An 11,872-nucleotide genomic window follows, 5' to 3' on the forward strand; every position below is an offset into this window, starting at 1 on the left:
TTCTCAATAAAATTATGAAAAAAAAAAACTGTAAAAAGGATCTAAGTAAAAAAAAAAAAAAAAAAAAGCATCTAAGTCTCCAGTGAAGCCTGTCTGCCCCCATTCTGGGGGTGACCTGTTGAGGAAAGGAAGATTTAAGAATTTGACACCTCATGCTATGGCCAGGCCTCCTCCTGCTGCAGCTGTGGACCCCAGGCTGCCCAAAGAGCCCTGCTAGAACCTGTGTCCACCTCACAAGCCAGGGCTCTTTCCCACAGGGTGGGCAGCTCCGAACTGAAGCCACATGAGCAAGGTGAGGCGCCACAGGGCTCTATGGCTTCAGTGATCTCAGGGCTGTTAGTCTCAGGGACTCTGGGTTTGATGAGAAGAGACATGAAAACCAAAATTTCAGCAATGGATTTTCTCTTCCACAGATAGCTGTCCCTGGGATTACACTTCAAATGCAGAAAACACTTTGCCATGCACAGGGAACCTCAGGCCAGACACCTACCCTAGCTGATAAAGTTCAGGGGACCTGGGATGGCAGTTGGGACTGCAACCACACTGGGTGTCTGAATTACATGACAGATGATGCTGTGTTGGGTGATGTAGTATGTAGGTAATTAAAAATGCATTTCAAAATGAAACCTGTATCAACAGTTAGTGCAATAAAAATACTGGCTACACAGAGTAAGTGGATTGAAAATGAACCAGCAAACCAAAGCTGCATCCTGGAAAGACCAAAGTTGCTGAACCAGAGAGGAATGTGGTCACCAATCTCCCAGAAAAGTTAGTGCCGAGAAAATAGCACACCGCATGCGCTTGTCTAGCATGTGAACACTCTCTCTCTCAGTAATGCAGCTCCTGGCAAGAGAGAGTGCCCTAATTTCACTTGAAAAGGTTCCCATGCAAGCAATTCAGACAAAAACTCAGGCACAATCTCCAAAGAGCACATCTGAACAGGAGCAGGTTCCCATTTGGGGATTTGGAAGATGCCATCTGTGTCTGTCCCAGTGTGACAAGGACACCTGGATTGTCAATGGCTGCACCCTGATGTGGGACTCCTGCGGGCATAAGGTACATCCAGTCACATCCACCCAGACCAGCAGGGGATGAGAACCATGGTGGCTCCTCTGGGATTTTCCTCCCTCTGATGAATATTCCATCCCATAGGCAAACTTCACATGGGGGCTGGGCTGCATCTGGACTGCCAAGCATCAGCCTGTGACTTTTCCTTGAGGGACAACTGTGAACCTAAGTGTGTGCAGAACACTGGGCCCCACCACAGTCCTGTCCTCCCTACTTTTGCCCTGTAGGAGGGGCTTGGCCATGCAACAGGAATCCCCACAAGCCCAGGGCTGGGGAATCTGGTCGTTTTGGCCCAGGCAGATTTGGTGTGGGATTGCTGCTGAGCAGGAATAGCCAGGCTCCTGTGGGGGACTGAGAAAGATACTGGAGAGATCCTAATCTTGCCCATATTACACAATCAGGAAACAATGGCTAAGGCTAAAGTCAAGGATGCTCTGGCCTCGGCCAAGTGGCTTTTTTTTTTTTTTTAGTACTAAGGACTGAGCCCAAGGTTGAGCTTACACTGAGGTACATTCTTAGCCCTTTGCATTTTTTTTTTGGGGGGGGAGGGTGGAACCTGGGATTGAACTCAGGCCCTTATACTTGCCAGGCAAGCACTTATTCTACTGAGCCATCTCCCCAGCTCCACCCTTCGCATTTTTAATTTTGAGATAGGGTCTTAGTAAATTGCCCAGACTGGTCTTGAACTTGCAATCCTAAAACATCACTGTGCCATCCTGCCTTCTAGAAAGTCATCTTTCCATGTTGGGTGTAGTGCATACACATGTAGTTCCAGGACTAAGAATGTTGAGACAAGGAATCACTGCAAGTTCAAGGTCAGCCTGAACTACTCAAGAGTGATCTTGTCTTAACCCCTGTCCCCCATTCATCTTTTTAGTTGAACTTAACCTCTTCCTCTCCAGTTCCACAAGCGGATATTTTATCTAGGAATGGCAGACTAGCTGGATCAAAGCCAGAGCTACACGGACAACCCCCTCCTGAACTCTTTCAGGAAAGAACCTGGGTGGGGGGATACATCCCAGCAGGGGCCTGAGCTTACTCTGCTGGTGTCTCAGTGTCCATAATGCCATGGCCAAGGGCAGTAATGAGCACCCAGCAGCCTGACCCAAGGATAAGCGGAAGAGACAAAACCACTCCATACGGAGGACATCTAGCTCAGGCTCTATCTTTTGGGCTCTTGGAAGTACCAGGTGTGCTCCAGAGTGGGCAAGAATCAAATGGGCATATGGCGGTTGGTATCCCCAGAAAAGGGACAGGTATGTCAGGGGGAAGGAGTGCTGGAGACCAAAGCTAGCCTTCTGAGCACCCTGGTGCTGGGCCATGACCCGTATGTGACATATGACCTCAGTGGTGAGGCCAATCTCCTGCCATGTCCACCCAAAGGTCCATAACCTTTGTCTCAACAGGGAGTCCTGCAGAATGGCCATGGCCCCCAGCTGACCTGGTCTCTCCACATGTACCTGGCACCCTGAGTTCTGTACCTGCTGCCACAGGATCAACTCTTCGGTGTCTACACAGAGCTCTATTGCCGGTCTGCAAAACCCGTATTCCATGCCTGTACCACACCTAAGTCCACACTGAGGGCATGTGCAGAGAAGACATTACACATGCTTTCTTCTTTGGAAGCTTACCTTGAGTAGCTCCACAACTCCAGACCAAGATCCACCCCAGTGCACTCCCACATGATCTCTGTGGGGGTGTGTTTGCAAGCTGGACATCCTGGTATCTGGGCTTTTTGTTCTTTCAAGTCATGGCATCGTGCATGACAGTACAGGTCATGGTGTGGGCCCCATCCCCTCTAGTTCTTGGCCATTTCTTTGCATGTTTTCTGGAGAATATCAGGTGCCCTGGGTGAAGCCTTTTGATTGCCATGAAGCCTCGAGGTCGGCAGGGCAGCACACGGGGCTGGGGTACACCAGGTCCAGGCCTTGGGATGGTAGTATGCCCAGGCCTCCTGCCAGAGTTTAGGTTCCAGGGCTGTCAAGAGAAGCTGTGTGTGGAAGCAGAGCCACTGAGCAGGCAGAGAAAGGGCCCATTGTCCTTCCCAGGGCCCTCTTCTGAGCACAGTGGAAGGAAAGAAGCCAGGCCCAGGCTGTGATGTTCTGGCCAAGTGAAGAAGCTGCTGGACTGGCCTCCACTGTGCAGATGTGTGAAGGACCATGTGGGTGGGGAGACATGAAGGCCTGAACCAGCGCACAGCTCCTGTATGGGGTTTTGAGTGCCCACTCATCAGCTGCCTTGAGCATCCTTAGAATTATGGAAGGTGGTGGAGAATGCTCCAACCAGACACCAGGCTACAGCAGTTGCCTGGGATGGGTCCCTTAGTTGTCTCTAGTTTCTGCTCAAACAGAAGCCCTAGAGGCAGTGCTTCAAGTGTCTCCACAGCAGGGAGACTTCTGTGGGTTCAGCTGCTGTTGGTAATGCTGGGCAAAGTGGTAGGGGCTTCTCCTCCTCACTTACAACCAGCAGACACCAAGCCCACCTGGTGATCACAGGGCCTTCTCTCTCAGCACTTCTGGGGGGCCCTCCTGCCTCCATCTGGAGCACTTGACCTGGGCCAAGGATTCATTCCCCAACCAGAAGCTGCAATGGGGCAGGAACACATCATCTCTTTCCTTCTGGAGGCCTTCTTCTTGCCCTGGGCTTGTTGACAGGGATGACTGGCCTCACATGGCAAGAATAAGCACACAGAGAATACAATTAACCAACTTTTACTTCAACCTCTTCTGTAAAGCCCCATGCCTTGAGCAGGGGAATGTGTAAGAAACCAAGGTTGTCCTCCTCCCTGGCCATACCCAAGCTCAGGAATGCTGGATAGGGATGGATATGGAGGCACGCATGGGCCTTGGTGTGCTGCTGTGAGGACAGGAGAAAAATAGGAATCCCAGAAGCTTTCAGGCGAGGGTCATGTGCCAGAGCCTCACCCAAGGAGTGGGAAAAGGGAGGCAGCGGGTGAGGGGACAGCACAGTTCCACCCTTATGGGACTCAGGACAGTCTTTCCTGTTCTCTTATGTTCACCATGACGAGGGGACTGAACTTCAGCAGCAATGAGTTTCAAGACAATTCAATTAGGAGTCTGACATGCCCCACCTCCATCTATGAAGTCCAACCCTTGGCAGCAGGCACTTGAATGCTGTTTTGACAAAGGGCCTGGAGTGTAGTCAGCAGCCCAGCTAGAGCTGGTAACCACCCTATCCCTAGGGTCAGAGCTGAGCTGTGGCAGCAGAGGAGAGATAGTGGGGGTCCTGAAGCACACAATTCCTAGTTATCACGAGTACTCAGGAGCTCCTCAGGTCACGACCTGCCTTATAGTCAGTCAACTCCATAGAACCAGAGGGTTGAAAGTAGTGCATTAATGACTGCTGTGACAGCCTTCCCAGGACCGTCATCTTCCCCTCCATCTGGAAGGACAGGGTGCCTAAGGGGAGGTTGGGTCACACATGCAATTAAGAGCTGTGTCTCATCAATGGCACAACACACAAAGCCCAGGTACAGTACCTAGACCTTGACCTTGTCATTCAACCTGAGTCTTGCCCTGGAGAGTTACCAGTCCCTAACCCACTGGGACCTATGCATCAACACCAAGGCCAGTATGGTCATCATGGACAGGTGACAGTCACTCTTAAGAGGGGCAAACAGGAGCCTTGCCCAGAACGAAGGCAGCTTAGGTCCCTCTGTGAACAGGTGCTGGCAACTACAGCAGTGCTGCCAACTCAGGTCTTGAGGAGCTTGTCCCCATCCACCTACATCACTCCCCACACTATGATGCTCTTTCTCTTCCACCTCCCACATAATCCATGCACAGGTTGGAAGTGGCAGGCTAAGCATCTGTCCCTTAAACAGGTGGCATGTTCAGATTCCATCCCAGTTTAAGGGGTGACTGAAACTTCTGGCAAATTCTTAGTTTTAAAAAAATTATATTAAAGACATACTGGGGGCCTGGCCCTAGCTCAGTTCTTTAAGAGGTTGCTTCGACAAAGCAGTCAGGCTCAGGTTGCTGTGGTTCGATCCCCACAACTCCAGCCAGCCAAACCTGCCCTGAAGGCATTCAGAGCAAAAAAAAAAAAAAAAAATCAAAAATCCTTATTAAAGACATACTACCATTATTCCCTCTCCACCCTCCCATCTTTGAACATACTTGTCCCATCATTCTTGCCACTTTTTAAAGTAGTTCTGGAAGTCTCCTTTCACGAGTGACTTTAGTTGCACTGTTATAGCTGCCTCGATGTCCTGATTGAAAATGTTTACCTTCTACGTCATTTTGAGTTTGTATGGTCATCAGACAGAAGTTGCATGGGGCCATATCTGATCAATAAAATGGGTAAGGGCACACCATCATGCTTTTCATGAGCCTGCCTTTTCACTGGATGGCACTGGCAACAGCATTTACTATATTTTTGATCACATCTCATCAAGACACTTATGAACAAGGATTTCCAGAATGCTTTGGAAAGTAGCAATAAGTATAGGATAAGTGTTTGAAGCAAGAGGGAGTATTTGGGGGGGGGGGCATTAATGGCAATGTGTTGTTCGTTGTAATACATTTAAAAAATATTCACGATATTTTTGATCAGCTCTTCTAGACCTGAATCAGTCTTATTATCCCAATTATTCACTTTAAGAAGGTTAACTCACACATTCTTTTCCTGAAACAAAAGAACAAAAAGGAGTTTAAAAAATTAAGCCTTTATTGAGACAATTATAGAATCACAGGTGGGTGTGCAAGGCAATCCAAGGACAACCTATGCCAGGTTCTTCCCACAGTAACATCTGAAGATATAACAGCAAGACCTTGTCCAAGGTTGCTGCCTGAGACCAAGGCCATGACTGAGAGGGTCGTTGGGTTTCTTAATGACAGGATATAAACAGTAAACTTGATCAGAATTATTATTAAATACAAACATTCCTAAATTCTTCAAACCCTGCACACTACCAGTCTTCTGACACAATATCTGACTGGACTAAGACGCGAGTGCTCTCTGGCTCCTTCCTCATTGCCTTCTCTCCCATTCTAAGATATCCTGATCACAAATGGAGCAACTTTAGAGCACCTGTATGGCCACTCAAGGATGCTGCCATGATAGGTTGCATACAGGGGCTGCAGATACAGAAGTAGACGCCGGCTCTGTCATCGAGGCGCTCACAAGCAGGCATACGTGAGCTCCTGGAGGACAGGGAGGGCGGCCACCCGTTCAGGTCAGCAAGGGGACTCAGGGCCAGCTCTTACCAGAGCCTAACTGTGACCAATAGGGTGACACTGCCCAGGGATCCTATCTTGGAATGACAATACTAATTGCACAAAGCAAGGGCCAGGGATGCAGCTTAGCAGAAGCATACTTGCATAGCATATGTGAGGCCCTTAGTTCAACCTCCAGTACTGCCAAAAATACCAAAATAACTACATAAAGCAGAATATGCATATATACTTGGATACAAATTAAACTTAGTGTTAGCCCACAAGAAGCATCAGAGTCCCAGTGATATCCATACTTTGTCAACACATCAAATAACAAAACCAAGAAGCAGGGCTCAGGCTCCATACCTGGGAAATGGAACTGAGGATAATGAAATGTCTCCAGCTGCAACAGACAGGAAGCCTCTGTGTTTCTACCACTTAGCCTAGGTCCTGTTCAGGCCACTGCTGTCCCAAAATGGGTCATAGCAGAAAGAAATGCCACTTGTCCCTGGAGGTGAGAACAGATGTGTTTACTTCATCCAAGCTAAAACTTCTTGACTCAGGGTGAAGGTCCACAGTTACAGCCCAACAGCACAGAGAACATCCTTGGGAAGCCAGGACCCTCTATGTGGAGTCTTCATATGCATCCCAATTTTGTGGTCTTCATTTAGCCTCATCCCACTTGGGCCTTGCAGAACATGGTGAGAGCTGCTGGACCATCTTCTCAGAAAGCATCAGATTAAGACCCTAGAGCCCTGTTCCTTGTTCTACAGAGAAGGAAATAAAGATTTCAAGGGGATAAGGCCAGGACAGGTCCTTATAATTTTTTAAAAAAAATTATTTTATGTATTTAATACAGGGTCTACAGGGTCTCACTATGCAGATTAGACTCACAGATCCTCCTGTTTTCAGCCTCTCAAGTGCTGGGATTACAGGTGTGTGACACCACGCTCAGTCTCTCACTCTTTCTTCTTCTTTTTCACTTTTTCTACTTAAAAGCTGACTACCTCAGCTGCTGGTGGTACCTGCCTCCCAGGCCAGAGCTGAGAACTGACTGCACAGTTCCACCTCTGGAACAGAGGCTCAACATGAGTGAAAGGGCCAAGCAGCACAGAACCTCCCACAGCATCTGAATACTGCCTGTGCTCAGCTGCATTTGCCAGCAACCCACATCTGTCACAAAACACTAAAAAACCACTGTGGGTACAAGATGCGGCAGCTACAAGCGCCTCTGGTAGTTGGTACCAAATTCCACCAGGACAATAGGAAATGTTTTACTCTTGTTCATTAACCTACGAATAAAAATGAAAATCTGTGGTGTGAGGCAGTTTGCTAAATGGCATGTTAAGGAGCAAAGGGCATCAGGTGTGGACCTCCACAGGCATCTGCACCAAGGTCTCTGGTATCTACTCTCTGGTTCACAGGCAGCAGAGGCTCCAGCCATAAGTGATCCTGCATAGGAAGGAGATGGGTCTGAGAGATGGACATGCTTTACAAAGATCACACTGGGATTCAAGAAACAAAGTCTGAGATTCTCCAAATTTTGAGCGCATACTTTTCCATCTCAACAGACTGCCCATCCAATTTTCCAACATCACTGCACATCAAGCCCCATCCCTGGGAACTCATGCCTCAGGGAAGGCAGATAGACATAAGGAACAAAAACTCTGGTGTGTGTGTGTGTGTAGAGGGACAAGAACATGAGGTCACACCCCAGGAGGCAAAATATGCAGCTTGTGGCCCTCTGCTTCAGAAGCCAGGGGCTTACAGCTCCAGCAGGCACCCCTATGCTATGGCTCAGCTCTGGCCTGGCTGGTGAAGCTGGGTACCCCTCCTGCGGCAGCCCCTTGGGTGCAGCAACCAGGGTGGGCCCACTAGGTACAAAGCCTGTGTGTGGTACTTTAGATTACAAAGAACCACAATCTCTGCTGCACAGATTTCCAGGGACAAGCAAGCACTAGGAGGGCTGAACTGCCAGGGAGGCCAACTTCTGAGACAGCAAGAGGATCGGGTAGGCATGGGGAGTTGATATAGGCCTGGTGAAGGAGACAGGTGAGGGTAAGTGACAGGGAGAACTCTGCTTTGGCTCTGACTCATAGCACTACAGTAGTCTGTTGCAGGAAGAGGCCTGGCTTAAAGCTTTCTGCTATGCTGAGTCCATAGAACACACTGCAAAGGAGAGGAGAAGTGAGGATGGCATGGCCCGACTCTTGTCAGTATGTGTTTCACAGGCCCATTTCTCAGCCCAGAAGAAGCACACTGATGACAGGCCCATGTGACCTCTGTCTCTGGTAGCACTTCTACCTGTAGAGATGACATCCCTGGGGTGGAGCTGAGGGTTCAGTCGTTTGCTGGACTTCAGCTGGAAACTGCAAAAGCTGCATGGGGCTCTCTTGTAGCTTCCACCAGCCAGTGTCTGGTGCAGGTCACTGCCTTGGCCAGAGGGTTTCTTTCTGGCTCTGATCAAGTGAACCCACAGCCCCTTCTCTATGGCATTTCAAACTCTTGCAGAGAAGCCAAAGGGCCACCTCCCAGGGAGATGGCTTTGAAGCAGAAATGTGAACTTTTATCTTCTTAGGCCACAGGCATCTACCTGCTTGGCCTGTTATCTATGTTGGTCCACCTACCCCTACCCTAAAGCCTCCCAGAATTCTGGTGCAGTTATCTGGAAGATAAATACATCCTTTGGTTTTGGCTCTCCTTTGGTACTGCAGCTTTACTTGTGTTGGACACTGACAGGCTGATTTGATTCTAGACATACGGATGCAGCCTAATGGAGCACAAGCCTCTCCCTGCTCTTGGTTACCATGGGGCTGACACAGGCTAGGAGCCCTGCTGGATTCTACATGATCAGTCATGGCTGATCAGCATGGAATGTCACGGCTTTTAGACATAAGAGATAACTGGGTTGAAAGGCAAAGGTCATACATAGAGATAGGCCTCTGTATGTTAATAGAAGGTCTCTTTGCTCTGCAACTCCCTGACCAAGGCCATTTCCTTCATAGCTATTAAGATTTGAATCTGCCTTCATCTGTGGAAACAGATGAGTAACCAGGACTCCAAGGCTGTATTTGGTTTTAAAATGCAAACACAGTTCTAGCTGCATGGCCAGTACAGGCAGTGCATGGATTATAAATAACATTTACCCCATAGAAAACATATTTCTCAACAACTTGCAAGAAATTAGTAGACAGTTGTTCCTAATTTGTCCATGGTGATTTTGCCATTTAAATGCAAACCAGATTCTTAACATTTGAAAAACCTATTACAAAAGTGCAGAGTCACCCAAGTCATGGATCAGCTCCAGGGTCAGCTTGCACAGAACACAAGGTTCACAGTATCCCCTGGAGAGAAGTGGAAAAAAAGCAACTCTGCATGATAAGACTTTCAAATGTACTGTCCTGCTTCAACCTTGCAGCTCCTGGCTCTGCCTCTCCCACCCAGCTTCGTGCCCTGGTGTTAGAAGTACTATGACACACACCAAAAACACTTAGACTTGGTTCTCATCTCTGGGCCCTTTCTCTACCTTCACCCCAGACTTTAAAGTGAGCACCTGGAGAGGGGTCCTCTTGGCCTTTGAACCCTGCAGGCACCATACCAGGGCCACAAACTTTTCAATGATCTGCAAAAAGTTTGAGCTATGGGAAAACAAAATATGGCACTGAAGTAAGAAAACAGCACAATACAAGTAAGTTTTTTCTTTAAACGTCTATATCGTTCACCATTGTCAATTCCATTGTAAAATGCAGTTTTCATTTAAAAAGGTATTCGTGGGTTAGTGTTTTTCTCAGTCTGCAAGAACTTTGGGTGTATGTGGTGAATGAGAAAAGTCATACTACAATTATGTGAGTTACTCATGGCCAAATAATTTCAAAAGCAATCCAGTTAAAGACCTGTAGTTTTGGGGAGAGCCTGCCAGAGGGAGGAAGGCCTGGCAGGAAGGCCGGAGATGGGAGGATACGGCTTCGCGGAACAAGACCTGGCGACCCAAGGGACCTGTGGGAGGGCGGGGATCCAGGGTTGCAGGGCGCCGGCGCCTCAACCACCACTCGGGGTCGCAGGGCCACCTGTCGGCGCGCAGCAGGGCGGGTCTGGACAGGAAGGGCAAGGCCCCCGCCTCCTCCCTCTCTCCCTTTTGCCCGTACACTGACCTCCGCGTCCCGGCTAGCGGGCGTCGTCTGGGAAGGCCAGCCGGGACCCTCATACGAACCCGGCACCCTCTCGCCCGGCCCACAGCCCGCCGCAGCGCACAAGCATTGCGCAGGTCAGACGGACTTCTCGGCTGGAACCAGATCCAGCTGGCTGGGCAGTGACGCAAGCGCGCCTGCAACCCTCATCCTCTGAGATGGGCGGGGTAGGCGCGTGGGCGGAGTCTAGAGCCGCGAGTGGCGCGCACCTCGCAGCCTAGCGGGAGGCCGGGGCTCGCGCGTTCAGTGGGGAAGTAGTGGAGCACGGGGAGGCTCATGCTGTGGCCCTCAGAGTCAGCTTCCAATGCCACCTTCCCTGGTGCAGGCCAGTGGCGGTACCTAGCCTTATATCACCCACTTTCACGGTCTGGTTCCTACTGCCCTCTTGCCCGGCAGGCACGCAGCTCCACATTGCCTGCTGGGCCTCCCAGAGTTCCCTGGCTGCCCCCTACCGGCACAGGAGCAGTTGTGGGGGCTTCCACATTACTGAGGTGGCACCAGCAAAAAGCAGGTGCGCAGTAAATGCTTACTGGACACATGAAGGAGCCAGGGCATTTTCCTCACTGCACAAACACCTCTCTCTGGACTGCGGCTTAGTTTTCTCATCTAGGGGCCACTTTGAGACTTCCAGATCCCTCAAGCCAGGTTCCTCCCTTCCCCACAGTGCGGAGGGTGTGACTGTCCCGTCCCCAGCTCTCTAGCTCCAAAGCTCCAAGAGGCTCTCCTTCCTCCCCGCCTGTGCAACTGTTTCTTGTGCTTTTTCCTCTTTGTCCCTTTAGTACTCCTTGTGGACTTATCCACATACAGAGGCCTATTCAGTACAGGGCACACTTCTAGGTGCTGGAGCCCTCCCTACACTGAGGGGCAGGGGTCAAGGTATGGACAACAGTAACTTTTACAGACAAGGAGGCCAATGCTCAGGAGTGATTAAATGTAGGACTCAATTCTGGATCTTAAGTCCTAAGGGATGTGGTGCTGACCTGCTAACGCCAACTGCCATGCACCCTCTGACCTGCTGGCCACCTGCCAGCACCAGGTCTCTTCATACTGCTGTCCCAGTCTGGCTCAAAGGGTTGCTCTGGGGACTGAACAAGGAGAGGCAAGGTTCAGCTGACTGGCAGGAGGATACAGCCCGGTGGGATTGTCAGGGTGCTGACAAGGAGGTACAGCTTATGAGGACTTCGCTGTCACCCACATCCCATGAGGCAGGTGTTCCTTTTCAGAGCCCTTCTTTGCTCCGTGACTAGTGTGCAGGATGGTGCTGTAGCCCCACTAAGCTATAAACAGAGGCTGGGACATTCGGCAGGAACTCAGGTACCTCCAGCTTGGGAGGAGTGGTACCTAGGGGGGTACCTGGGGGAAGTGGTACCTAGCACAGCTCTGAGTGTGGTGAGGAGATGGCTAAAAGGGAGGTCTCCTTCCATTGACTGTGGGCCCATA

The 11,872-nt window shown here is 49.9% G+C and overlaps 1 protein-coding gene and 1 long non-coding RNA gene across 2 annotated transcripts in view; both read right to left on the reverse strand.

Annotated features, from left to right (window-relative positions):
* Nucleotides 1-11,872, reverse strand: part of CUNH7orf50 (chromosome unknown C7orf50 homolog) — a 146,431-nt gene that overhangs the window by 8,512 nt on the left and 126,047 nt on the right. The window lies entirely within an intron of this gene.
* LOC111816375 lies at nucleotides 5,195-10,570 on the reverse strand. The gene is made up of 3 exons (XR_002820784.1): nucleotides 10,397-10,570; nucleotides 6,612-6,753; nucleotides 5,195-5,715 (listed from the first exon to the last, which is right to left on the reverse strand). It is a non-coding gene; the product is annotated as an uncharacterized LOC111816375 (long non-coding RNA).

This window comes from Octodon degus, unplaced genomic scaffold (genome assembly GCF_000260255.1).
Source record: "Octodon degus isolate 3935 unplaced genomic scaffold, OctDeg1.0 scaffold00031, whole genome shotgun sequence".
Taxonomy (NCBI): Eukaryota; Metazoa; Chordata; class Mammalia; order Rodentia; family Octodontidae; genus Octodon; species Octodon degus.